The sequence below is a fragment of the Trichomycterus rosablanca genome, chromosome 18 (assembly GCF_030014385.1).
Source record: "Trichomycterus rosablanca isolate fTriRos1 chromosome 18, fTriRos1.hap1, whole genome shotgun sequence".
Classification (NCBI taxonomy): Eukaryota; Metazoa; Chordata; class Actinopteri; order Siluriformes; family Trichomycteridae; genus Trichomycterus; species Trichomycterus rosablanca.
In genome coordinates, this window is record NC_086005.1 from 22,070,697 (window position 1) to 22,097,772 (window position 27,076).

General features: G+C 42.4%; 1 protein-coding gene across 2 annotated transcripts in view; it reads right to left on the reverse strand.

Annotated features, from left to right (window-relative positions):
• Window positions 1-27,076, reverse strand: part of tln1 (talin 1) — a 107,238-nt gene that overhangs the window by 65,850 nt on the left and 14,312 nt on the right. For both annotated transcript variants that reach the window (XM_063014782.1, XM_063014781.1), the window contains exon 2: window positions 8,860-8,927. The gene's annotated coding sequence lies outside the window, so the exon portion shown is untranslated. The remainder of the gene's footprint in view (window positions 1-8,859; window positions 8,928-27,076) is intronic.

The following is a 27,076-nucleotide window of genomic DNA, read 5'->3' on the forward strand; positions in this document are numbered from 1 at the left end:
CCTTGGTGGTGATGATGTGAAATCCTAACATGTACCGTGGCCCCCCCCCCCCCCCCCCCCACCCACCCCAATCAGCTTTATCTTTCAAACTAGTCATTTCCAATTCCAAGTTGTGAATCAGCAGACGCTTACACGGCCGTCTGATTTCATCAAGATTTTATTTTATCTCTGGGCCGCTTACGTGGTGCAGCGGTAAGTCATCTTTTCATGTCAAACCGTCAGTGCTACTCCGTGCTTTTGTGAGAGCACCCAGAATACAAAGTATGTCTCAACAAAATGTAAAGAAAACAGCCTTGGTAATGCCAAAGAATACTAGCAAACAGGTGTAACCAGGCCTCCGTCAAAATCAACAACGTATTTATAATCTAAAGACAACCAATAGGGATGAAGCGCTCGAACATGTAATTTACATCAACCCCAAAACCTATATAAAGCAGAGCAAGCTTGTCATGAAGCACAGAAACACACCGAGACCATATTTAGTCATTCGGAATACAGACGGCTCAAAACAAGTTCTGCATTTCTCTCGGTCTGCGCAGTGTGAAACAGCAACTGTAGACGAACTGTTGCAGAGAAGCTGCAGATATCCTTCCACATTTAACACCATTACCAAAAGAGGAAGAACGATGAACCCGAAGCACCCACTCTGAATGCAAAAGTAAAAATGTCCTTTATTAGTTACCAGAAAACTCCTACTGATTCTGCTCGAAAAGTGCTTGAATACAAACATTCATTGTACTCGAGACCATTTACACAAACAGCAGCAGGTCAAATGCGTAACATATTAATTCGATGAAATTTAAACGTGTCTCATAAATCCTCTTACGGATCAGTCCAAACAGGCAGAACTAAAGCACTTTAAAATAAAGTGTGCACCATGGAACACCTTACACACGTACAACATGGCTTATGGTGTTTCCGTTTCATTGTAATGTTCAAACTATTCAGCTTATTCATTTGCAGTCAGTCCTCTTGAGATCTCAGGGTGTGCACACTACTTCATCAACCACTGAGGAGTGTCTCACACCATGAGATCTTTCTGGCAACCACAGTGAACGTCCGATCACAAAATGTCTTGCAAAGTGTCTAAACAACAGGCATAAATGTATTGATTTATTTATTAGGATTTTAACGTCATGTTTTACACTTTGGTTACATCCATGACAGGAACGGTAGTCACTCATCACACAAGATTCATCAGTTCACAAGTTTAATGTCAAACACAGTCATGGACAATTTTCTATCTCCAATTCATCTCACTTGCACGTCTTTGGACTGTGGGAGGAAACCGGAGAGACACGGGGAGAACATGGAAACTCCTCACAGAAAGGACCCGGAGCGCCCCACCTGTGGATCGAACTCAGGATCTTCTTGCTGTGAGGTGACAGTGCTACCCACTGAGCCACCGTGCAAAATAAGAAATAAGATGCTCAAGTCTTGTTGGTAGCCTAGTGGGCACATTTACATCGCAAGCCTCGGCACAAACTGCCGTTTTGTTCAGCGCTTGGGGCTTGTGGGGTACGGTATAACGTCACCAAGGTGCGAACATGGGACGAATCTGCATTTCAGTGGAATAACCGTCTCCAAAATTTTCACTCCAAAAGCGTCCACATGTGTCTGTGTTTAGCTGGATTTTCCTCAAAGTTTCACTTTTAAACTTGTGTTATAACTCGATACATGCGTCTAAAACGCTTATCGTGGAAAAAAAAAGCTTAACGTGGTTTTTAATGCATTAAAAGAACGACACAGGAACACTAAACCTCTCAATTATTACCGCTCATAGGTTCTCTCCACTTAATAAATTCCTCGCTTGTCATTTTAGTGCAATGAGTCACGTTAAGCATTGTTCATTCTGCCCGAGTCGCTTCAACCGCGTCATATCAAACAGTTCGTCTCATTGGAGGCGCTTTGAAAAGGACAGCGGCAAACTGGGTCAAAGTTTAATCAGGTGAAGCCCAAATCAGCAAAAGAGCGCGGTGTGGGTCACTAAGAGACCACTGAAGTCGTGCGTCATTCTGTAGTCCTCGTTATGCCCATATTTGGAGACCGGGTCTAACTCAGATCCCTGTACGTTTTGTTCTGTGTACATTTTTCTCCTGTACATCACTGGATCCTCTGAATTACCAGGTTGTTCAAGGGTCGTGATACTAATAATGCTACACGAAAGCTAATGCTACTGCGCATTGATTAGACGTCCCTGAACTACACCAATCAAATCAACGGAACGAGCGGCTCGCTTTTGGTGAGTACAACCAAAGGCGTAACACCCGACCATCCTCGCTTTCCACTTTAATGTAGCTACCTACTAAAAATATCAACCAAAACTTGTGAATATCACTCCACTGTTACACCGGTGAATCGCGCTGCTTCGTGCGCTCATTTAAGAGGCTTATAAAAAAAATAAAATAAAAAATAAAAACATTAAGAGGCTTCCAGTCTAGCGGCGTCAATTCAGTGCGCAGTAGCATTACCTTACATGTAGCAATATTCATATTTTGACTCTTTAACGACTTCATAATTCAGAGGATCCAGTGATAACAGACAGAAGAATCTCCATAAAACAGAATGTAACAGCTTTGGAACATTTTTTATGACTACAGGATGCGAGAGAGGCAATTTGCGAAATCTCCATTCATGTTTCCCATTCAAAATTTCTCTTAGACCCGGGTTACCAAATATGGGCATAACAACATGGCGTGGCCGACAAAATGACGACACGACTTCAGTGGTCTAGGGAAGCACAGTGGCAAGCTAAACGGCACTGCAACACTTAATTTAAAAAAAAACAATGGAACAGCCAGCGCAAAAGCGGTTTTGTCACTTCTCATGTGAATGCGCCCTTAGTGATAATGCAGCAAGGCCACAGCCATGAATCGAACGCTGGGGGGACCAAATCTACCAGGGGTGATAATCTGCCATTCTAAAACATTACTGCAGTATCAACAACTGATGGGAACACTGACAGATCTTACCAATATGCAAAGCTAGTAAGTGTAATATGATTATTTATGATTACAGTGTCGTCTCTACTGCTCTGTTTCCTGACTGTCAGCGCCAGTACTCTGGAGTGAAAACTGCGAGCATTCCGACTGCCCATCCCAGCTACATCGTCTCTAAATTTAGCAAATGGGATGAGAGGGCAGACTCATGACAGCTCTTTCACAGCTGCAGCCTTTAAGAGGCACCACAAGGGGAGGAATTGTCGAGCCAGACCCACCCACCCCCAACACACACACACACACCAAATTTAGTGCATAGAAGTATGACAGTGTTTCACTAAAACTCTGGGGGACAGTGGTAGCCTAGTGGGTAGAGCTTTGGGCCATCAATTGGAAGATTGTTGGTTCAAATCCAGGCTCTGCTATGCAGCCACTGTTGGGCCCTTGAGCAAGGCCCTTAACCCTGTCTGCTCCAGGTATGCCATGCAGTGGCCGACCCTGCACTCAAGTCAATAATGTTTACATTTAATATTTACATTTGTGGCATTTAGCGGACGCTATTATCCAAAGCAACTGAGGTTTAAGGCCTCGCTCAGGGACCCAACAGTGGCAACTTGGAAGCGGTGGGCTTGAACCAATAACCTTGTGATTACTAGTCTAGTTTCTTAACCATCAAGCTACCGCCGGCCTTAATAATTTAATTTAGGAGGCTGGAGCTTATCCTAGAAATCTAGGTGGCACAGCGGAATGTTCCGCTAGCACACCAGCACCAAGATTCTGAACTCCTCAGTTTGAAACTCGGAGTTGACACCGGTCGGCTGGGCACTATCTAGCAGGCATAATTGGCAGTGCGTGCAGCAGATACTAATTGGCCATCGTATCTGCAGGGTGGGGGTTTGCACCATAGGGTGCACCTGGTTCTATAAATCCACCAATGAGATGAACTGTTTGATATGACACAGTAAAAAGATTTATTGGATTAATAGAACGACCGACAAATTCCATTAGTGGAGAGAACTTACGATACTTATCTGTCGGCAGAAGACACTCTGGGTTGATACCTTATGAGTAAAACAAACTACCGAATCAAACTACTTTCTTGCCGTTCTGATGTTCCACCTAAACAGTTTTAGATAAGCAGCATTGTTGGTTAACAGTTTACAGCAGCGGTCCCAAACCTTTTTTGCACCACGGACAGGTTTCATATAAGATATGATTTCACGGACCGGTGAGGGCGGGGGGATTTAAAATAAAATAACTGTAGAATGGAAAATCTGTGTCAATCCCGAGCTTTTTTTGCTGCAATGAGACGCTGCTCCCACCTAGTGGTGATTTGAGACAATAACACCCGAAGAGTTTTGGAAATTTAATTGCTCTTGTAGCGATCTCTAATTATTTATTCTTTCTGTGCCGCCGGTAATAAATGACCCACGGACCGGTACCGGTCCGCGACATGGTGGTTGGGGACCACTGGTTTACAGCATGCAATGATGAAGCTACTACAGGACCAAACTTCACCCGTTATTGCAAAGGTTGTAAAAGTTTTAATGGGTTCTTTTACTAAAGCAAAGAAGGTGAAACAAATGCACGAGCAAAAATCGGAAAGCAAATTCGCATTCTAAAAGAGTTTATTTATAAAGATTACAAGGCACAGATGCCACTTTGGACAGGTCATCTGTTTCTGGAGACGGGGAGTGTAGGAAATGGGAAAAAAAAAATGAACAAGGAGCTCTATTAATAGAGATCTCGGAGAAGATCGGACAGAAGGACAACAGCTATGTGTGTGGTGCTGAAACACACCATTGTTAAGTCATCTGAGAGTGAGAAGTATATAGCATTTGCGATTTACAGTGTTCTGACAACGAAAGGAAGCGAGGTAATTGCGTTAAGTGTTACTACATTGTTCTGTATAAGAAAAGCTTCCTCACCGATTCTCACTTTACACCATGAAGTGGATTCTTTAGAAGTCCTTTGACAAAACTGGTACGTGCCTCCTTCAGGAAGATATTACTTAACTATTTTCTAGGGCTGGCTCGATACCACTTTTTTATGTCCGATACCGATACTGCAAATTGAGTATCTGCCTCAATTTCTCCTCTCAAACAACTAAGCAGTAATAATACACGTCTCAATGCACCATGGTTAAACTAGCTATCTAAATAACACTGCTCAGACTGTGAAACAAACATTCTAAAGGAATAAATACAGAACCTACAACATCACACTTATGCTAGACTTAGGGTGGCCAGACGTCCGGTTTTAGGCCGGACAGTCCGGCTTTTCAGCTGCCAGTCCTCCATTCACGCAACGCTAGGACGGACACTTAAAAATCCTCCTTTTGGAGTGAACTGGTTTCGTTTTTGATCAATATTATCTGTCATTGGCTCAGGTACATGTCAGAACAAATGCTTTGTATTTCATTGGTTTAACAGCCTCATTTGACTCCTTATAGAGCTACCACTGGCCAATCGGAGAAGGTCCGCCCTCTAAATGCTAGTCTGTGATTGGGTGGTTGAATTTCGCCCGTCCGCTCTAATCTGTAAACACCTCTACCTGAACGCGGTGAAAATGCCAAAAAGTAAACTTTTGAGGCAGCGAGGAACGGACTTAAATATAAAAAGTAGACACAACATTTAGTGAGTAAAACAGTAATTTGTTATAGAATTCTTACTTAAATTGGTCAAAAAAACTGTTATATGGGTTCTGAATTCATTCTGTGTGTTGCAGTAGCATGTCCCCCTGTTCCTAATATGACGTCCGTCTTTTTGGTGTAATGTCCGGCTTTTTGGGGTGTAATGTCCTCCTTTTTGTTACTATGAATCTGGCCACCCTAGCTAGACTGCTGTTTTTATTTTAACTTTTTTTGGTTAACGATGGACCAATTAGAATTGGACGCAGCTAGGAGGCAACTTGGCGTTCGCTCGGGGACCGAAACTCGGCTCTCGGTCGCTATGTGAGCAGGTTCCGAGTGCGGTGTAGAACTACAGCCAATAAGAACGCAAGATAGGGGGTGAGGGGAAACCCGGGGGAGAAGTTGTACAAACGTGGGACAGGGGCATAATAAAGTTTCTATCAGAATACATCATCCACGCCGAACCATAATACCTACGCTGCATTGCAAAAATATTTATTAACCTCCAACTCACTACAGAATAGACGATCCCTGCTGGTCGTGTAGCCCAATCCACTTGGATTCATTTTTTCCCTACTTGCTTTAACGCTGCACATGAGCGCACAGACAACTTCGATCGCTCGCTTCTTGTTGGCGTGCATTTTTGGACGTGGTGTCATTAGACCCCTCGTCACTTCTCATGTGCGTTTTCATGACAAAACGTAGTTTGGGAGACCAGACATACTCATCTGCATCGTGTAGTGTGCGACCCCCTATCACCGATCGGTCGTGTAGTGTGAAAACGACATAAAAGACTCCCAATTACAAGAGACCCAGTCGTGTAGTGTGAACTTGGCATTATTAAAAAACACTATACTAAAACACGTCTTCTGGCAGGGACTCCATAAGATGTTGGTTCATGTTGACATGAATGCACCATGTAACTGGTACAGATGTGTGAGCTGCCCATTCCTGCTAAGAATCTCCTGAAAACACATCGTAAAGCTACCCAGGTGTTTCTAATTAAGTGACCGGTGAGTAACAGTTTGAAATTGCTTAGCAAGAAGCACAGTCACTTTACAGAACAGAAAACAGAAGAACAGAAATATCTAGCTAGTTCTGTTCTGAACAAGCCTAGATATAAATAGCTCCATTATTTTTGAGGATGGAAGGCATCCACTTCCAGGGTTAATAACCAAGGTCATGGACTCTTCCGAATCTGTCCTGCTTTTAACAAACGGTTCTAAAAAATGACAAGACTTGAATAGTAAGTGTCAGCCAAGCTAAGTGCTGAATGGCTGTGGCCAATCTTTCCAATTTTAAAGAACTTAAAAGGAAAATGTGAAACGCGGCTAGTTTCTCATGTGTTGCTGCATTTGCTGACTGCAGTGAGACATCCTGTACCAAGTACATTACGTAAAAATGAAATGTGTTTCATAAAGCATAATCAATGCACAGAACATCTGACACATGGTGGAACAGTGGTATGATCTGGCTCATCCGACAGGTGTCCGGGTTTGAGGCCAATAACCTTCAGACTATTCACTTGTGTGAAGTCTAGATAATCCAACCGTTACCCATTCATCCAGATGTGACGGATTCAATTCAAAATCATGAATCATCACCAATCATGAGGCAGTTGTAGGACTAGCTGTTAAGGTACTGGACTAGTATTTATTTTTTTATTTTTAATAGTTTATTTATCAGGGACAATACAAATAAACATTGTTACATAAAATGCACCAGATGTATTGTATAAGAGGCTTCTAGCATAAGCTAATTTGCAGCCCCAGTCCCTGGTTAGGCTTTTATAACAAAAAAGTACAAAATGTAAATACATAAAACATACTAATTTGAGCAATTACATTTATGATGAGTCCATCTTTATATCTGTTTATCAACTAATACTTACAGAGTGTTCACACGTTTGATTCTGTTTAAAGCGTTGCTTTAAATTTATATCAAAAACTTTTAATTCATTTTGGGTTTTGATTTCTGAAGGTAATAAATTCCATAATCGTACACCTTTAACTGTAAAAGATGACTGACCAAAAGTTGTTCTATAGACTGGCATTCTACAGTTGCCACTTACTTCTCCCCTGGTTGTCACTCCTTTGTTTTCCTGCTTTGTAATGAACTGGCACAATATTTTTGGTGCAAGATTATTTACGCACTTAAAGACAAGCTTTAGGATAGAGAATTTTATTAAATTATCAAAACTCAGCAAGTTCCATCACTTTTAACGTCTGTTTATGTAATGACATTATAGGTTTGATTGTTGTTTGAGAAGCTTGACCACATACAGTTGCACAATATGACATATGCGATAGAATCATAGCATGCCTTCAGTGAAATGCAAGGTCTTATCATTCGAAAGCAGTTTAAGTTAGTTTTAATAGTTTTGGATAATTTCTTTATGTGAGTATCAAATTTTAATTGGGAATCCAAAGTCACTCCTAAATATTTGAACTCACTAACTTTCTCAATTTCCTTTTCATTAATATATATCAAAAAATCTTTTTGTTGTTTTTGTCTTAAGGTGAAACACATCGATACAGTTTTAGTATGATTTAAAGACAAACAATTATTATTAAGCCACTGAGAAACACTAGTCATTTGCCTATTTAATGATCTTCTGTAATCAGAAGATCGCTGGTTCAAGCCCCACCACTGCCAGGCTGCTGCTGTTGGGCCCTTGAGCAAGGCTCTTGACCCTCAATTGCTCAGGCTGTGTACTGTCGCTTTGGATAAAGGCGTCTGCTAAATGACAAAAATGTAAATGAACAGTTGGGCGCTCAGGTGGCACAGCGGTAAAACACGCTAGCACACCAGAGCTGTCGTCTGGACCTCGTGAGTTCGAATTTGAATGCAATGGAAAATGTAACTATGTATTTATGGACTGTCAAGGGGTGAGCTGGCAGTTTACCAGCATTTTATAGTAGTAGTCTAGTAGTAGTAGTAGTAATGACAACAACAATAACAATAATAATAATAATAATAATAAATAATAATAAATAATAAATAATAATAATAATAATAATAATAAATAATAATAAATAATAATAAATAACAATAATAATATTATTAATAATAATAAATAATAATAATAATAATAATAATAAATAATAATAATAATAATAATAAATAATAATAAATAATAATAATAAATAATAATAAATAACAATAATAATATTATTAATAATAATAAATAATAATAATAATAAATAATAAATAATAATAATAAATAATAATAATAATAATATTAATAATAATAATTAATAATAATAATAGTACAGACAGTGACAGTACCTGTTGAAATCTTCTAGAAATGGGAGACAGCCTCCCACAGGGACGTGACTTTCCGGGGAGTTCTTTTCCTACGGGAGGCAAAAAGGACAGAATTAGCACCTATGAAATGAATCATCTTTAACCACAGACCCCGCCGAGCAGGTGCCAGTTATTTGGGGCGCTAAAAATCAGCTGACGTAATTCAGACACTGGATGCAGTCTAAATAAATTCTGAAATGGTTACAATTTCTCTTCAAGCACTTAAAATAGCAGGAAATGGCTGGAGGTCAACGACAGATCTGACAGCTTTAAAATGAGCAGCCACATGTCAGAGCGTTCGGACACTTCACCAGGTATGATTTATTTCACAAGCAACACACCAGCACACAGGCCTTGAGGTTCCTGTATCTCAGCGAGTTGGAGACAGGCAGTCAGGGTCTTGTTTCTGCATGTTTCTTCATGTTGGTTTTGTGCCTTATTGAAATATGTGCAATAGCGCTGACAGTTGGCAGTGAATAGTGTATAGCAGAGAATGGTGGCTTATGCTAAGTTCACGCTACACGACTTTCAACAGTTCGCCGCTAGATGTGGCAGCTCGGGGGTAAATCGGTGTCTGCTCAGGGCTTTAAAATTGTGAACTGTTCAACGACTCCGATCGCTCGCAGACTTAAGAAAAATATCTAGCGTGCTAAATATCTGGACCTGTCCGCGACTTGAGAATAATGGAGTGTGAAAAGTGTTGCGATCAGGTTGTGACTGGCAGTGAGTGCGGCGTCAATGAGAACGCAAGGGGGAAACCAGGGGCCAGCCTTCGCTCCTCACGTGCATCAATGAGCCTTGGCCGCCCATGACCCTGTCGCCGGGTTACCACTGTTCCTTCCTAGGACCACTATTGATAGATACTGATCACTGCAGACCGAGAACACCCTACAAGAGCTGCAGGTTTGGAGATGCTCTGACCCAGTCGTCTAGCCATCACAATTTGGCCCTTGCAGGGATCTATATGGTGTGGCGTGGACCATAAAGTCACAAGTACTGTAAAGCTTGTGTGTACGCCGATGTATTCTGATGGAAACTACATTTTTCTGTAGCCATGGTTGTTGACATTTACACCTCCTTCAAGGAGTTTCCTCTCACTCTGTATCTTGCGTTCTCATTGGCTGGAGCTTGACTCTGCACTCATTGCCAGTCACAACCTGATCGCAGCACTTTTCACACTACAGGATTTTGAGTCGGCGACAGGTCCAGATTTTTAGCATGTTAGATACTTTTGAGTCTGTGAGAAATCGGATCGATTTTTAAACCTATTTTTGAGCCCCAAGCAAACGCCGATTTGCCACCGAGCTGGCGCATCTGTCTGCGACCTGTCAGCGAGCAAAAATCAGGACAAAAATGGTCTGTTTGTTTGTTTATTTAACTTATAACGCCATGTCATGGCTATATCATGGCTAGATAATAGATTATTTAAACGTCGAGGTGGTGGGTCCATTTTTCTCTTGTGCGTATGGTGGTCAAGAGTGGACAGAAATGGTGTAGTGTGAACTAGGCATTAGTGGTTATGGTACTGTTCTACTGGTTTAAAGATCAAGTCAATGCATCTTTAAACCTGCTTAGAGTCTACCATGCCAAAAACTATATAACCAGACACTGGACCCATCGTGAAACTGTTAGACGTCACATCTACTTAAATTGTTCCTTTAATTTGATCCTTCATCAGACACACGTTTAAGAAGGAAGCAGAAGAAGCAGAAGACTTAATGACATTAAAATGCAGTTGTAGAGCACCGCCCCTTCCCTACAATGAGACGTGTGGCAGGCTATCTTTAAAAAGCTCTAGCATGTCCACCCTTCCTCTTTTGTAAACATTCCAGTTTACATGATGCCTGACAGACTGACCGCCGTCTACTACGATCAGCTCCCGTGATTCCAACTCGGTCCAATACAGCACTAAAATTGTTTGGGTTGGAGTCATCAGGGCTGTAATAACATCTTCTGGCCTTCAAAGTTTTTGCTATTTTAGTTGGGGACGAGCCGCCCCTGTTTGTCAGGACTTACGACACACTGAGACTCCCGGTGTGAAAAGCTACACAGCACGAGCAGTTCCCGCTCTGCGTCAGTATGGTGCGATGTCATTTCCTGTTTGAAAAGCCCTTCAATTCCATAAAAGGGAATTTCAGCTATCTGCAGGGAGGAAGGGGGCTCGCACACGTTAACACACACACACACACACACACCACTGGTTCTCCCACAGCTGGGAGTACTGCATCCTGTGCAATTACGAGCTGAAACTGAGGACGAGGATTTGTTTAGCTTATGAAAAAGGAGGGAAGACGAATTTCAAACAAACCAGTAAATGTGAAAGAGAAAGCTGGGCTAATTTAACACACTCACAATGTCTCAGCAATAGGGATGTAACGATACACTCTACCTACGATTAGGGCTGCCACTAACGACTTTTTTTCTATCGATTCATCTATAGACTATAGGTTATCTCTTTTTCACTTCTTTTATTTTAACAACAAACTGTATGGCATAATAACATGGCACAAAACTAAATGTAAACAGGTAGGGCTGCTGCGATTGGTCAACCTAGTTGATGACGTAGACGCTAAAAATGCGTCGACGTCAATATTTGAAGTCAATAAATCGTTTTTAAACCTTTTAAATTTCTACAATGTTTGCATTCATATAACCGCTCATATGATTTCCCTCGGCACTACTTGCTGCGTACATGACATAAGTCGTATTTGGTCCAGTCACTGGTTGGCAGCATCAAGCGCAGTCTTAAAGAAATGCCGTCTGCAGCAGTCAGAGGCCGATTGTAGAGAGCTTTGTAAAGCTTTGATGGTACCACAGCAGCCCTAGCGCGATGTTGCAAGTCTATATTGTTTTAACTTTTTAATCGTGGAGATCCTAGAACACCGCATTCCTTAGCGAGTTCAGTTAGGGCGCATTTTTATTCTTATATTGTTTCATTAAGTTTCTTAATGCCGTATCTCTTAGCAAGTTCAGTTAGGGCGCATTTACACGCGCCGCGCACTTTGCTACATTTGGTTCGCGATTTTTGCGGTAACAAGCGCAAAAAGCTTCTCATGTGAAACACTTACCACTGTGTTTACATCGCCTAGAATGAAGTACGTTTTGAGTGAATGTGTAGGTTAGAATCTGGGCTCATGCTGTCGTTACTGTACGTTGGAGTTAATGGGACGTGCCTACCTCTAACTGTTTTATTTCTGCTATAAGTTGAAGCACTTTGCTTTGTGTACGGGATGCCATGAACACGTGTTGCACTTTGTTTATAGAAAAGATAGTTGTTAGCGGCAGCCCTACGTGGTTCTAATTTCAAGTGGAACAGGGTTTTTGAAAAAGTCAGAATCAGTTTCTTGCCATGTCTGTGCTTTGCTTTTCACTGGGTCATATAAGCAGTTTGTTTCGTTGGTGGCGCCTTGAAAAGTTCAGCGAGAAACTGGGTCAAAGTTCAATCAGACTGAACTTTGAGTGCAGCAGCAAGCTGTAAAAACAGAGCGTCAAAGCTGTAAACTTGCAGCCGCATGGTAGGCAGCACTGCTTCAGCTCTGTCAAGCACTACAATACGAAGTTACGTGCACAAATGCCACTTAAAACTTTACTTATGTTAACCATGTACAGAAGCGGCGTCGACTTCTCTGGGCTCGAAGGCATCTAGGATGGACCATCGTGCATTGTGGTCAGATGAATCAGCATTCCAGGTCTTTTTTGGAAAAAATTGGGCGCCGTGTGCTCCGGACCAAAGACAGGATCTGTCATGGTATGGGGGCGTGTCAGTGCCCTTGGCAAAGGTCATTTACACTTCTGTGATGGCAGCATTAATGCAGAAAAGTACATTCAGATCTTAGAGCAACATGTGCTGCCTTCAAGACGTCGTCTTTTCCAGGGACGTCCATGAATTTTTCAACAAGACGATGCAAAACCACATGCTGCACACATTACAAAGGCATGGCTGTGGAAGAAGAGGGTACGGGTACTGGACTGGCCTGCCTGCAGTCCTGACCTGTCCCCAATAGAGAATGTGCGGAGAATTTTGAAACAACGACGACCCCGTACTGTTTCACATCTTAAGACGTGTTTACAGGAAGAATGGGACAAAATAAAAGCTGAACACTAAATCAATTGGTCTCCTCGGTGCTAAAACGTCTTTCAAGTGTGGTGAAAAGGAGTAGTAGTGTAGTATCCTGGAGGATCTGAGAGCACAGCGGAGAAACATGACAGCTGGTTTACCAGCACAGTAACGTATCCACACAGGCGCCAGAGTGTACGCAGAGGAGCCAGAAATGGGAGCCACACAGCGTGAAAGCTGCTAATTAAATAAGAGGGACCTCTGGACTGCTGTTAACACCGTCAGACTTCCCTTTACATTTCACGTGTTGCAGTCTGCTTTCTATGCCAGGGTTTGGCTATATGCTGCCAACTCATTTTTATTATGAACTGAAAACTGAACCAGCCAAGACTTTTCTCTGTACATCCATCTATCCGCACTCAATTCAGCATGTGGAGACTTGCTTGTGGAAACGTGTGATCACAACAAAGTTCATGTTGTACATGTTCAAAATAACAGTAAATTTAATGATGAACACCAGTAACAAGTGGAAGACAAAACCGCAGACATCCCAAGTTGCAAAAACTCATTTCAGGGAGATACCCCCGGACCCGGACCCCCCAAAGAACACCAAAGGATCTGGGTGATAACAGAACTTTTAGGAGCTGCTAACTGAGCTACTAAACTAACTGTTCACGTCACAAACACATTAATGTGTACTACATAGTGTGCAAGATAATAGATTTATGTTCCCTACATAGTGCACTAGATTGTATATTAGAAAATAATTTATGTTTCTTACTTAGTGCACTAGATAGTGTACTAGATAATAGACTTATGTTTCTTACATAATGCTTTAGGTAGCGTATTATTTAACAGATTTAGGTTCCCTACATAGTGCACTAGATAGTATTTTCGATGTGAATTTATGTTCCCTACGTAGTGCACTAGATAGTGTATTAGACAATTGGTTTATGTTCCACACACAGTGCACTAGGTTGTATATCAGGTCACGGATTTATGTTCCCTACATAGTGCACTAGATAGTGTATTAGATAACGCATTCATGTTCACTACATAGTGCACTAGAAAGTATCACTAGATGATGATTTGTGTTCCTTACATAGTGCACTAGATAGTGTATTACATAATTATGTTCCCAACATAGTGCACTAGACAGTATATTAGACAATTGATTTATGTTCCCTACACAGTGCACTAGACAGTATATTAGACAATTGATTTATGTTCCCTACACAGTGCACTAGACAGTGTATTAGTCAATTGATTTATGCACCTGTGTTAGCACATCAAAGTTACCAAGAAATGACTAAACCCTCATTAAAGCTAAAACAAGTTGTGTTAACAACCAAGCACAGTTGTGCAAGAGTACATTAGCTGTTTTCCTGTAGGGCTGGGCGATATATCACAAGTATCAATATCTCACTCTTACTCACTCACTTTCTTAGGGTCGCAAGGGGTTGCTGAAGCCTATCCCAGCTTTTCAATGGGCGCAAGGCACACAGTAACACCCTGGACAGGGTGCTAGTGCATCGCAGGGCAGACACACATACACACAAACACACACATTCACCTACAAGGCAATTCAGGGTCTCCAATTAACCTGGCTGCATGTTATTGGACAGGAACCCACGTAGACACGGGGAGAACATGCAAACTCCGCACAGAAAGGACCCGGACCACCTCGCCTGGGGATCAAACCCAGGACCTACTTGCTGTGAGGCGACAGTGCTACCCACCGAGCCACCGTGCCGCCCAACCGGCCTTACTTAAGTTACAAGCTGTATGCTGGGTGTGCAATTGTCTTATGTGTATTATTATTATTTTAAACACAAATGTGGCTATACAGTTTGATAAGTACAATTATAACACAACATGCTCTTTTTGGTGTAACAAATAAATAGACACTTTAACATCATACATTGTTAAGGTTTACATCATATTATGGCGTGTACAGCCACTTCTCTTCGAGATGTATTATATCGAGATATACGTTTTTAGTCATATCACCCAGCCCTAGTTTCCTGCATGTCCTGTTAGATTACAAGCCGTTAAATTCAGTCCTAGTTCCCTTTTCACAGCAACCGGATCTGCTCAGGAAGCGCAGGCTTTCCACGTACAGGGGTTAGATTTCAGGTCAGTAGACTGTACCATCACTTACACACACACACGACCACAAACCAGCATTCTACCTAACCTTAAACCAAGTCTAGTCATGACCTCGTTCTACCACGTCATGATCTGGTGTGCTAGGCTTTGCTCTCATGACATTATGATTCATAAGCGAGGCCTGGCTTAAGCCAGTGATGCACCTGTGTACAAAGCGTTTACCTCTTTTACATGACACTAGGGCTGTCGCGCTAACCGCAATTTTGAAATATCGCGGTATAGACCAGCCAACCGCAGGGCATGCTGGACAACCGCAACACCGCGATATTCACGTTTTTTCTTTCTTTCTTCTCCTTTTTTTTATTGTTGCAGGTCCATCTTGTTTTATACGCTTACATTCGTGCGTAATAAATGTTAAATAAATTCATAATGAAAATGAGCTAGGAGCGACATTTTCCCGCAACCTGTTCTCATGCGTTGCTGCTGAGTGTCAGGCTTTGTGTTTTAAAATGTAAACAATCGCAACAGGAATTATAGGCAAGTTTATTAATGATTAAATTGAGTTCACACTCAATAAATACTTGTAATTTAGACTATATTTAAACAGCCTTGGCGAACTAAAACACTTAATGACGGTTAATATGGCATTGCAGCCTGCAGATTCTCGCTTGCTGGCTTGCTGGAATGATTTAAATGTATTTTTTCGTTGAATAAAAATGTATTGAAACGAATAATAACTTGAAACGTAGTACATATTGTTATGTTAATTATACCTACTAAATAGATGGTTAATAGTGGCGCGATAACCAGGCTAGACTTTCTCTGATCTCTAAAGTCACATGCAGGTTCAGTACATCTACAGTGTATTAATGCAACGAGCACCATCAGAGAGAGTTTTAGTACCGAGGGGAACATCGCTACCCCACTTAGATCCTCTCTAAAACACATCAGGTGAACATGTTGGTTCGTCTAGCGCGCATGATAACGCAGGTTTAAACTCTTACAGACTTTATTCTTTATTCTATTTTTTTCCCATATTTTGATTAGATGTGCATTTAAAATATTTAGCCTAAACACTTTTTTTTTGTTTCACAGTGTATATCTAACCTAGGCTAGAAGCTTATTTAAACCTTTTTTTAATAGAGAAAAGACGCGCATCCCTGCTCTGTTCTGTATTTAACAATAGCCTAAACACGCATTTCATTGGTCTTAAAGCCGTCTCATCTTTGTCATTATAAAGCAATAATATACCGAATCATAGCCTAACAATAAAGCTTGTTTATATAGCTCTAAAATCCAGATCAATTAAGTAATTTTCAAAAACAACAAAAAAATGGCGATATAACCGCATACCGCGATATTGAGACAGTCTGAATACCGCAAGGGGAAATTCTGTCACCGCGACAGCCCTACATGACACGCGGGTAAAACACTTTCTGCTGGCTGTCCCACAGTTTTGTATGAAATGTATTTTAGTCTAAAATTCCAGCACTGTCGTCATTTGGAGACAGATGGGATAGATGGGATATTAAATCATATTAAAGAGCTATGAAGGCACTACGGGTGATCTCAGGATGAGAAACTTGGGATTGCTGTCTAAAATGTAAACCTAGTCTCACACGACTAGTGAGCTGTATTTGTTAATAAGCAGGGTATGGATTAAGCCAATGACACACCTGTTTACGAAATAATGTCAACTACTTTTAAATCAGTTTTTTAGAAATAACCAATAGGGCGGCACGTTGGTTTAGTGGGTAGCACTGTTGCCTCACAGCAAGAAGGTCCTGGGTCCTTTCTGTGAGGAGTTTGCATGTTCTCCCGGTGTCTGCGTGGGTTTCTTCCGTAAGGTTATTTGGAGACACTGAATAGTCCCTATAGGTGAATGCGTGTGTGTATGAGTGTGTGTGTGTGCATGTGTGTCTGCCCTGCAATAGACTGGCGCCCCGTCCAGGGTGTTACTGTGTGCCTTGTGCCCATTGAAAAGCTGGGATAGGCTCCCCCCGCGAACCTGATTGGATAAGCAGTTCAGAAAGTGAGTGAGTGAGTGAGAGAGTGAGAATGAGCAATTAGGGAGTGTGCAATGGCTATATGTAATAATCTGTGACATGGCATTTCAGAATGTATCAAATATTAATAGCAGTTAGATATGTACAGTATATATTCCGCCCCTCGGGAGGTGCAGTGGTTTATTTCACGCCCAACATTGGTGCAATTGGCTGGCCGAGGATCTAGACATGACGGGAATTTGGCCAAAGCCCTGTGATGTTTTTTTGGGTTTTTTTTCCTCCCCCTTTAGCACATCCAATTGTTCAATTAGCATCGTGCTTCCTCTCTGTCTATGCCGAACCCCGCCCTGACCGAGGAGATCGAAGCTAACCCATATCCCCTCCGAAACATGAGCAGCAGCCGGATGCATTTTTGCCACCCGCACATTGATGAGTTTGGCGCCACCTAGCGTTGCATGCGGAGAGACACACCCTAAGGGCACTCTTCCTCATCTCTGTGCAGGCGCCTCTAATCAGCCGGCAGAGGTCGTAATCGCATTCTGACAGAGAGAGACCCACATCCGGTTCTTTGTCCCACCCCCCCGCCACTCGGCTTCGAACCGGTGAAGCAGAGCTGGATTCGATACCACGTACTCAGAGTCCAGCCCTGGTTGCAGCGTGTCTTTTTACCGCTGCGCCACCCGAGCGGCTTTGCCCTGTGATGGGTTGGCGCCCTGTCCAGGATAATTCTGCCCTGCGCCTAGTGTTTCCCAATGAAACCTGACCTGTCGGGACCCTGACCAGGATCGAGCGGTTGATATCTGGATATTAATAACAGACATCAAATCAAACACACGTTTTAGATGCACATGACTAAATGAAGAGCAAATAAAGCAAACAAGGCAACAGTAGCATTACGTTTTGGTTCAAATAATGTCATAACTTTATTTAAGCCCTTCGAATTTTGATTTGATATAAGACAGCATAAGTCCTAAGAACATGACTAGGCATTTGCTGGTGAGTGGCTGGGGGAGGGTGGGCAGTGATGTAATGATTTGATGGGAAATTGCTTATTAGATTCTCTATAACAGCTAGGTGTAGCAAAGCAAGGAAGCTCTACTGCTCCATAACGTGATCTAAGCTCTGTACTATGTGTGATACAGTGGAGCAGTGATAGCTCAGTAATTAGGGTAGTGAAGTAGTGATCAGAAGAATGTTGGTTCAAGCCCCACTACTGCCAAGTTGCCACTTAGTGAAACCCTCAATTGCTTGCAGTGTATTCAGTCCCACTTGGTGTTTTGGATAAAAGGCCGTGAATATAGATGTAAACATATGCAAGTTGGTAAAACGCTGTAAAAATGACAAATCATGGCGCCCAGGTGGCGCAGCGAGATATTCCGCTATCACACCACCTCCAAGATTCTGAACTCATCGGTTCGAAACTCGGCGTTGCCGAGTGCCTGTAGCGGACACGGTTCTGCTAGGGCGGGATGACCGGACTATGTGGGTTGGATCTTCAAACGGTGTGTAAGGACCTTGATTGGCAGATAGAGAGGCGCCTGTTCAGAGTGCATGGGTGAAAAAGGGGTCCCGCTAAGGGCCACCTGAGCGGCCATCCGGTTCTAAATAACAAGTGATATTTGTTTTATTATTTATAACTATAATAACACACAGAGCAGTGAGTTTTAAACATTTCAGTAGTAAAGCAAGGAGAATAAAAGACACTCACTTAAAAATATGAATCAAAGCATGTTGTGATCATAAACTGTCCAGTGATTAAAAGCTGGAGAAGGATGTAAAACACTGGTACATGAAATAAAAAATATGCACGGTATATAGTGCCAAATAAAGAGGACAGTATAAAACAAGTATTTTTAGAAACTAGATAGGCTGTTGCACCTGATAAATAATCCACCTAACACTAAAATAAATAATAATAATCCAGTTAATCACATTCTAAAATTATAATCAGCTCTACAGATAAGACTAATTACCTGTATGTCAAAATCCCAGCCGAGCTTGACGGTCAGCCAGTTCCCAGTAGTGAGTCAGTAGACTTTGGTAGCACACACATACACATACAATAATTACTCACTTACTCTTATTGGCTGTTGCTGTGCTTACAACTGATTACTGAGAATGTTACAGTGTACGACTGATCTGATGTTTAGTTGTGGATCAAGGGAGGGCTTAATGAACTATCCTGCAGCCAGCTAGATAAATGGGTCTGGTTTCCCCGGAATCCCTGGCACAATGTAGTAACACCCCCCGAACAGGACGCCAATTCACTGCGTGGCTTCAGCCACCCCCCACCCTCAGACGAAGCCGATCATTTCTTTATGTCAGACATCCCAAGTCTCCCGGGAAGTTCCGGGAGTCTCCCGCATATACATAGCGGCTCCCTGATGCCCGCAAATCAGATAAAGTCTCCCGGAATCCAGAACGAGCGGCCAAGAGCGACACAGACTTTTTCCAGATCGCGTATTAAATCCGTGATCTGATATACAATCTAGCGCACCGTGTAGGGAACATAAATCAATTGTCTAATATACTGTCTAGTGCACTACGTAGGGAACATAAATCTATGATCAAATATACAATCTAGTGCACTATGTAGGGAACCTAAATCCGTTAGCTAATACGCTACCTAAAGCATTATGTAAGAAACATAAGTCTATTATCTAGTACACTATCTAGTGCACTAAGTAAGGAACAGAAATTCTTTTCTAATATACAATCTAGTGCACTATGTAGGGAACATAAATCTATTATCTTTCACACTAGCTAGTGCACTATGTAGTACACATTAATGTGTTTGTGATGCGAACAGTTCGTTTAGTAGCTCAGTTAGCAGCTCCTAAAAGTTCTGTTATCACTAGGGCTGTCGCGGTGAAAGAATTTCCCCTTGCGATATTCAACCTGTCTCAATATCGCGGTATGCGGTAATATCGCCATTTTTTTTTGTTTTTGAAAATTACTTAATTAATCTGGATTTTAGAGCTATATAAACAAGCTTTATTGTTAGGCTATGATTCGGTATATTATTGCTTTATAATGACAAAGATGAGACGGCTTTAAGACCAATGAAATGCGTGTTTAGGCTATTGTTAAATACAGAACAGAGCAGGGATGCGCGTCTTTTCTCTATTAAAAAAAGGTTTAAATTTAGCTCCTAGGTTAGATATACAGTGTGAAACGAAAAAAAAAAGTGTTTAGGCTAAATATTGTAAATGCACATCTAATCAAAATATGGTAAAAAAGAAATATAATAAAGTCTGTAAGAGTTTAAACCTGCGTTATTATGCGCGCTAGAAGAACCAACACGTTCATCTGATGTGTTTTAGAGAGGATCTGAGTGGGGTAGCGATGTTCCCCTCGGTACTAAAACTCTCTCTGATGGGGCTCGTTACACTAATACACGTGTACTGTACCTGCATGCGACTTTACAATGCGACAAACTATCTATTTAGTAGGTATAATTAACATAACAATATGTACTACATTTCAAGTTATTATTCGTTTCAATACATTTTTATTCAACGAAAAAAATACATTTAAATCATTCCAGCAAGACCAGAAAGAGAATATTTGCAGGCTGCAATGCCATATTAACCGTCATTAAGTGTTTTAGTTCACCAAGGCTGTTTGAATATAGTCTAAATTACAAGTATTTATTGAGTGTGAACTCAATTTGATCATTAATAAACTTGCCTATAATTCCTGTTGCGATTGTTTACATTTTAAAACACAAAGCCTGACACTCAGCAGCAACGCATGAGAACAGGTTGCGGGAAAATGACGCTCCTAGCTCATTTTCATTATGAATTTATTTAACATTTATTACGCACGAATGTAAGCGTATAAAACAAGATGGACCTGCAACAATAAAAAAAAGGAGAAGAAAGAAAGAAAAAACGTGAATATCGCGGTGTTGCGGTTGCTTGGCATGCCCTGCGGTTGGCTGGTCTATACCGCGATATTTCAAAATTGCGGTTAGCGCGACAGCCCTAGTTATCACCCATAATCCTTTGGTGTGCGCGAGAGGTTTTTAGCTTTTTTTGGGGGGCTTGGGGGGTCCGGGTCCGGGGGTACCTCCCTGAAATGAGTTTTTGCAACTTGGGATGTCCGTTATGTAGACGCCTGACCGGCCGACAGCACCTCTGGGGATTCGAACCCTGCATCCGAGCGATAGCGGGCTAATGTAATTTACTGCTGTGCCACCCTAGTGCTCACATCTATCATTAAAAAGTTAAAATCATTTGTTTACTGTATGCAGCCACACCCAACAAAAGTGCACAATGTTCATTTAAGCGCCAAATAATCAAACATCAAAACTGATTTTTGTCAAATAAAATGACTATAAAACAGGAACAAGCTTCTCAGCAGGTCCGGTTCTGTCTAGTTAATTTTACTAGTACTGTCAGGAGACTGGAGATGTGAAGCTAGTTCAACACAACAAACAAGAGTATAAAAAGTGTAAAGCACTTAACAGTGGCACTTCTGCCTATCATTAGCACTGTTGACTCACTTCCCCAGTTCTATGTTTGATGGTCAGTGGTTGCAAAAGCTGACATGTATTTAACATACTGACTATTATCTTTATCCTCAAGTCAAGCCTTCTCATCCTTCACACGGTCAGTTGAACTGTTCTCGACCGTATCTGTCCGCTGCAGTTTGAATAAAGCACTTAATTCTGGGTATATTAGTGCTGCTTATCTCTGTGGTATGGCATCTATTTAGTCAGGAAATAACACCCATACGCTAAAATACAGTGAATCAGCTTGTATTTACACAATGTGTATTTGTGGCGCCGCATCCTTATTTTGCCATATTGGTTTAGTAATAACTGTGCGGGTTCAAATATGATCTGTCCTGCTGCAAGACAGTCTATACTGTCCATACACAAAGCTCATTTTTCCCAAATTGAACACTTAAGTAACTTGCATCTAGGCAGTTGTAGCCTAGCGGTTAAGGTACTGGACTAGTAAGCAGAAGGTCCCTGGTTCAAACCCCACCACTGCCAGGTTGCCACTGTTGGGCCCTTGAGCAAGGCTCTTAACCCTCAATTGCTTAGACTGTATACTGTCAGAGTTCTGTAAGTCGCTTTGGATAAAAAGCGTCTGCTAAATGCTGAAAATGTAAATGTAAATGTAAATGTAAATGCATTCTCATTGGCTGTAGCTCGACACCACACTCACTTCCAGTCATAACTTGGTCGCAACACTTCTAACTTCAGGGTCCTGGTCCTTTATGCCTGCGTGGGTTTTCTTCTGGGTGCTCCGGTTTCCTCCCACAGTCCAAAGACGTGCAAGCGAGGTTAAATGGAGATGTAAATTGTCCGTGACTGTGTTCGATATAACCTTGAGAACTGATGAATGTTGTGTAACGAGTAACCGTGTCTGTCATGAATGTAGCCAAAGTGTGATTTTGCTGATAGGTCCAGATATTTAGCATGCTAGATATTTTTCTTGAGCCGCTTGGATCACGTCTTTGAGCAATGTCAGACTGCCTTCATTCACCAGTACAATGAAATTCTTTTTTTTTTGGCATATCCCAGCTTGTTTGGATGCTGGGGTCAGAGAGCATATGTAGGGCATTCCTGGAGCCGAACGGATTAAGGGCCTTGCTTAAGGGCCCAACAGTGGTTGCATGGCAGAGCAAGGAATCGAACCCACAAGCTTTCGATCGATAGCCTAACACTCTACCAACTAGACTACCCCTGACCTTGAGCCCTGAGGCGACACCAAATTGCCTTTGAGCTGGCACTTCTATCTGCAACCTCCAAAACCTCTAAAACCATGTAGCGTGAACAAGGCATTAGTAATGACTAGTTAACACTACATTATATAATAAAAGTTTTAAGCCATATCTGCCTTGATACATTACCTAGTATCAGATCACCACGTACGCAGTGACAATCTTGGAGTTAATCTGAAAAGGCATCACTCATGTAAACACAGATACTAACTCAAAGGTTCAGGCTGTGAACAGGAGCTTCTTGCACTGACCTAACAACAGGGCCGACAAACTGTGAATTTCAGTAGAGCAACGTGAAGTCAAACAGGAAGCTGTTTTTTGTTGGCAGGGCACTGATGACAAACATGGGGGAGTAGAAGTAACAGCTCTGAAACATCTGTTGAAGTGTACTCTGCAGTAAGTTTAGAGTTGCAGGATTTGCTCTACACACAATACACGATGGTAAAATAAAGAGGCATGGTTTATTTTAGGGGCATGTAAAAAATGGGTTACCAGCTAGGTTGTGGGTTCTGATCCTGGCTCTGCCATGCAGCCACTGTTGGACCCTTAAACAAGGCCCCTAACCTTCTCAGCTTCAAGAGCAGCCATTGTACGGCTCTGACCCCAGCTTCCACAGCAGCTGGTATATGCAAAGAAAGAATTTCATTATACTGTACATGTCTATACATATATATGATGAATAAAGGCGTTCCATCGGCCCTAGATCACATTATTATAGATTGTTATTATAAGAACTTGATGCTGTACTGAATAATAACATAAGGAAAGTATTATTGTTTTTATTCACAATATTTTTAGCCTGGATGATGAAAAATGGTAAAATTAAAAGAGTATTTTGTTTGTATGATTCTTAATAGATAATAGATTGCATCTTTAAAAAGTCAAACTGGTCGTCGATTAGTTTCTTTATAGGAATTCATGAAGGGACTTTATAGGGATTAGATTGTTTGCATGACTGAGGGTGTAGAGTTTAAAGGATTTTTATATTTAACTCACTCACTCACTCTCTTAACCGCTTATCCAATTAGGGTCGCGAGGGGGGGGTGCTGGAGCCTATCCCAGGTTTTCAATAGGCGCAAGGCACAAAGTAACACCCTGGACGGGGCACCAGTCCATCGCAGGGAAGACACACATACACACACACACATATACATACACACATTCATCTATAGGGCAATTCGGTGTCTCCAATTAACCTGGCTGCATATTTTTGGACTGTGGGTGGAAACCGGAGCTCCCGGAGGAAACCCACACAGACACGGGGAGAACATGCAAACTCCACACAGAAAGGACCCGGACCGCCCCGCCTGGGGATCGAACCCAGGACCTTCTTGCTGTGAGGCGACAGTGCTACCCAACAAGCCAGCGTCCCGCCCCTATATTTAACTCATAAAATAATAATAATAATAAACGTATTGCAGATAAGAACTACAGGGGTTGGACAAAATAACTGAAACACCTGTCATTTTAGTGTGGGAGGTTTCATGGCTAAATTGGACCAGTCTGGTGGCCAATCTTCATTAATTGCACATTGCACCAGTAAGAGCAGAGTGTGAAGGTTCAATTAGCAGGGTAAGAGCACAGTTTTGCTCAAAATATTGCAATGCACACAACATTATGGGTGACATACCAGAGTTCAAAAGAGGACAAATTGTTGGTGCACGTCTTGCTGGCGCAGCTGTGACCAAGACAGCAAGTCTTTGTGATGTATCAAGAGCCACGGTATCCAGGGTAATGTCAGCATACCACCAAGAAGGACAAACCACATCCAACAGGATTAACTGTGGACGCAAGAGGAAGCTGTCTGAAAGGGATGTTCGGGTGCTAACCCGGATTGTATCCAAAAAACATAAAACCACGGCTGCCCAAATCACGGCAGAATTAAATGTGCACCTCAACTCTCCTGTTTCCACCAGAACTGTCCGTCGGGAGCTCCACAAGGTCAATATACACGGCCGGGCTGCTATAGCCAAACCTTTGGTCACTCGTGCCAATGCCAAACGTCGGTTTCAATGGTGCAAGGAGCGCAAATCTTGGGCTGTGGACAATGTGAAACATGTATTGTTCTCTGATGAGTCCACCTTTACTGTTTTCCCCACATCCGGGAGAGTTACGGTGTGGAGAAGCCCCAAAGAAGCGTACCACCCAGACTGTTGCATGCCCAGAGTGAAGCATGGGGGTGGATCAGTGATGGTTTGGGCTGCCATATCATGGCATTCCCTTGGCCCAATACTTGTGCTAGATGGGCGCGTCACTGCCAAGGACTACCGAACCATTCTGGAGGACCATGTGCATCCAATGGCGGTGCCGTGTATCAGGATGACAATGCACCAATACACACAGCAAGACTGGTGAAAGATTGGTTTGATGAACATGAAAGTGAAGTTGAACATCTCCCATGGCCTGCACAGTCACCAGATCTAAATATTATTGAGCCACTTTGGGGTGTTTTGGAGAAGCGAGTCAGGAAACGTTTTCCTCCACCAGCATCACGTAGTGACCTGGCCACTATCCTGCAAGAAGAATGGCTTAAAATCCCTCTGACCACTGTGCAGGACTTGTATATGTCATCTCCAAGACGAATTGACGCTGTATTGGCCGCAAAAGGAGGCCCTACACCATACTAATAAATTATTGTGGTCTAAAACCAGGTGTTTCAGTTATTTGTCCAACCCCTGTATATTTCCAGTTTACAGACTTAACCAGTGCATGGCTTTTAAAATGCTTGAAGTGTGGCTGGTATAAAAGACACCGTGGTAACTAGTCTTCACCTTACATTAAAACATGTCAAGCAAATACGTGATATTTCAGCACAGACTGTTTAGAAATGATCACATATAGCACAAGGCTACTTCTAATTCTTGTCCTAAGTGAGGGCACGTAAAGGCTCCGAATCCTGCTGAGACAAAGAGATGAATCTGTCTATGAAAGCCCAACCGTCGAGCTGATCTACGTGCATCTGCAAATCTTCAGCCCTAACAGTGCTGTTGTTTCCAGGGAGGAGCACGAGCCCTCTGAAACGCCTGCTCTTCCCCGGCGTCTGCACGGCTCGATTCCACGCCGCATTCCTTTGAAATTCCACAGTGATTCTCAGCAGACTCCGAGCCAAAAGAGATTGGGGAGGGAGAAGAGCCTGGAGGTGGGGTGCGCTCTCCGCCTCGGGTCATGCGAAGGGAACGCGCTCGCGCCGCCGACTCCCCACAGTCCCGAGGAATGTGAGCAGAAGCTGATTTAGGTGCATTTCCACTAAAAACAAAGACAATTTAGTTTGACTGGTCTAATCCATCTAGCCTGGAGTGTGGTTTGGAACTTCCTAGTTGTAGCCGGGACAAGACTGGGCTCGCTGCATGTTTTTGTACTACTGGATTAAAACAGAAAACTTTGCAGATGTTGCAAACCCAGTGGTGTCTTTATTTAAATAAAAGTGTTGCATACACAAGGTTTTCTTTGCATCAAGCATATAAACATGTTTCTGATTAAGCCACATTCAGCTGCACCAGCAGCGCAGAATAGTCACACTGTTAGCACGTATCCTCTTACTGTAGCTTTAAGAAGAGATAAGGTCACCATTATCATCCCTATTACACTATAAAACGTCATTCTTTGCTTACATTTATATTTACATTACAGCATTTAGCAGACGCTTTCATCCAAAGCGACTTACAGTACTGTGACAGTATATTATCTAAGGACTTGAGGGTTAAGTGCCTTGCTCAAGGGCCCAGCAGTGGCAACCTGGCAGTGGTGGGGCTAGAACTATTGACCTTTCGATTACTAGTCCAGTAGCTTAAACACTAGGCTACAACTGCCCTAGGCTACTGCTAGGGTACTTTGCTGCCATGTGCTCTTGTGTCACATCTGCTGATAGTCATGATCCATGCATAATTGGCAGTGCCTGCAGGGAGGGATGACCGGAATATGTAGGCGGGGTCTTCAAAACGCTGTGTAAGGACCCTGATTGGCAGATAGAGGTGAATGTGCAAAGTGCATAGGTGGAAAAGGGTTCCGTTAAGGGCTGCGTGCGGGTCATCGGAGGCGTGAGCAGCAATACACCCACCTCGACTGCAAAAAAATCGGGGATCCCCAGCAGCGGGAGACAAATTGACTATGCTAAATTGGGAGCAAGTCAAAAATTGTCCTATTGTTGCTACTGGTACTGCTTACAGTTCCTGTTGCGTATTTGCTCCCAGTGTCTCGTGAGATGCCGTCACAACCCCACATTCAGTGTGGCCCCCTTACTTTCACGAGGTACAATGTACAGGCAGTTCTGGATTGGGATGTGTACTGTATT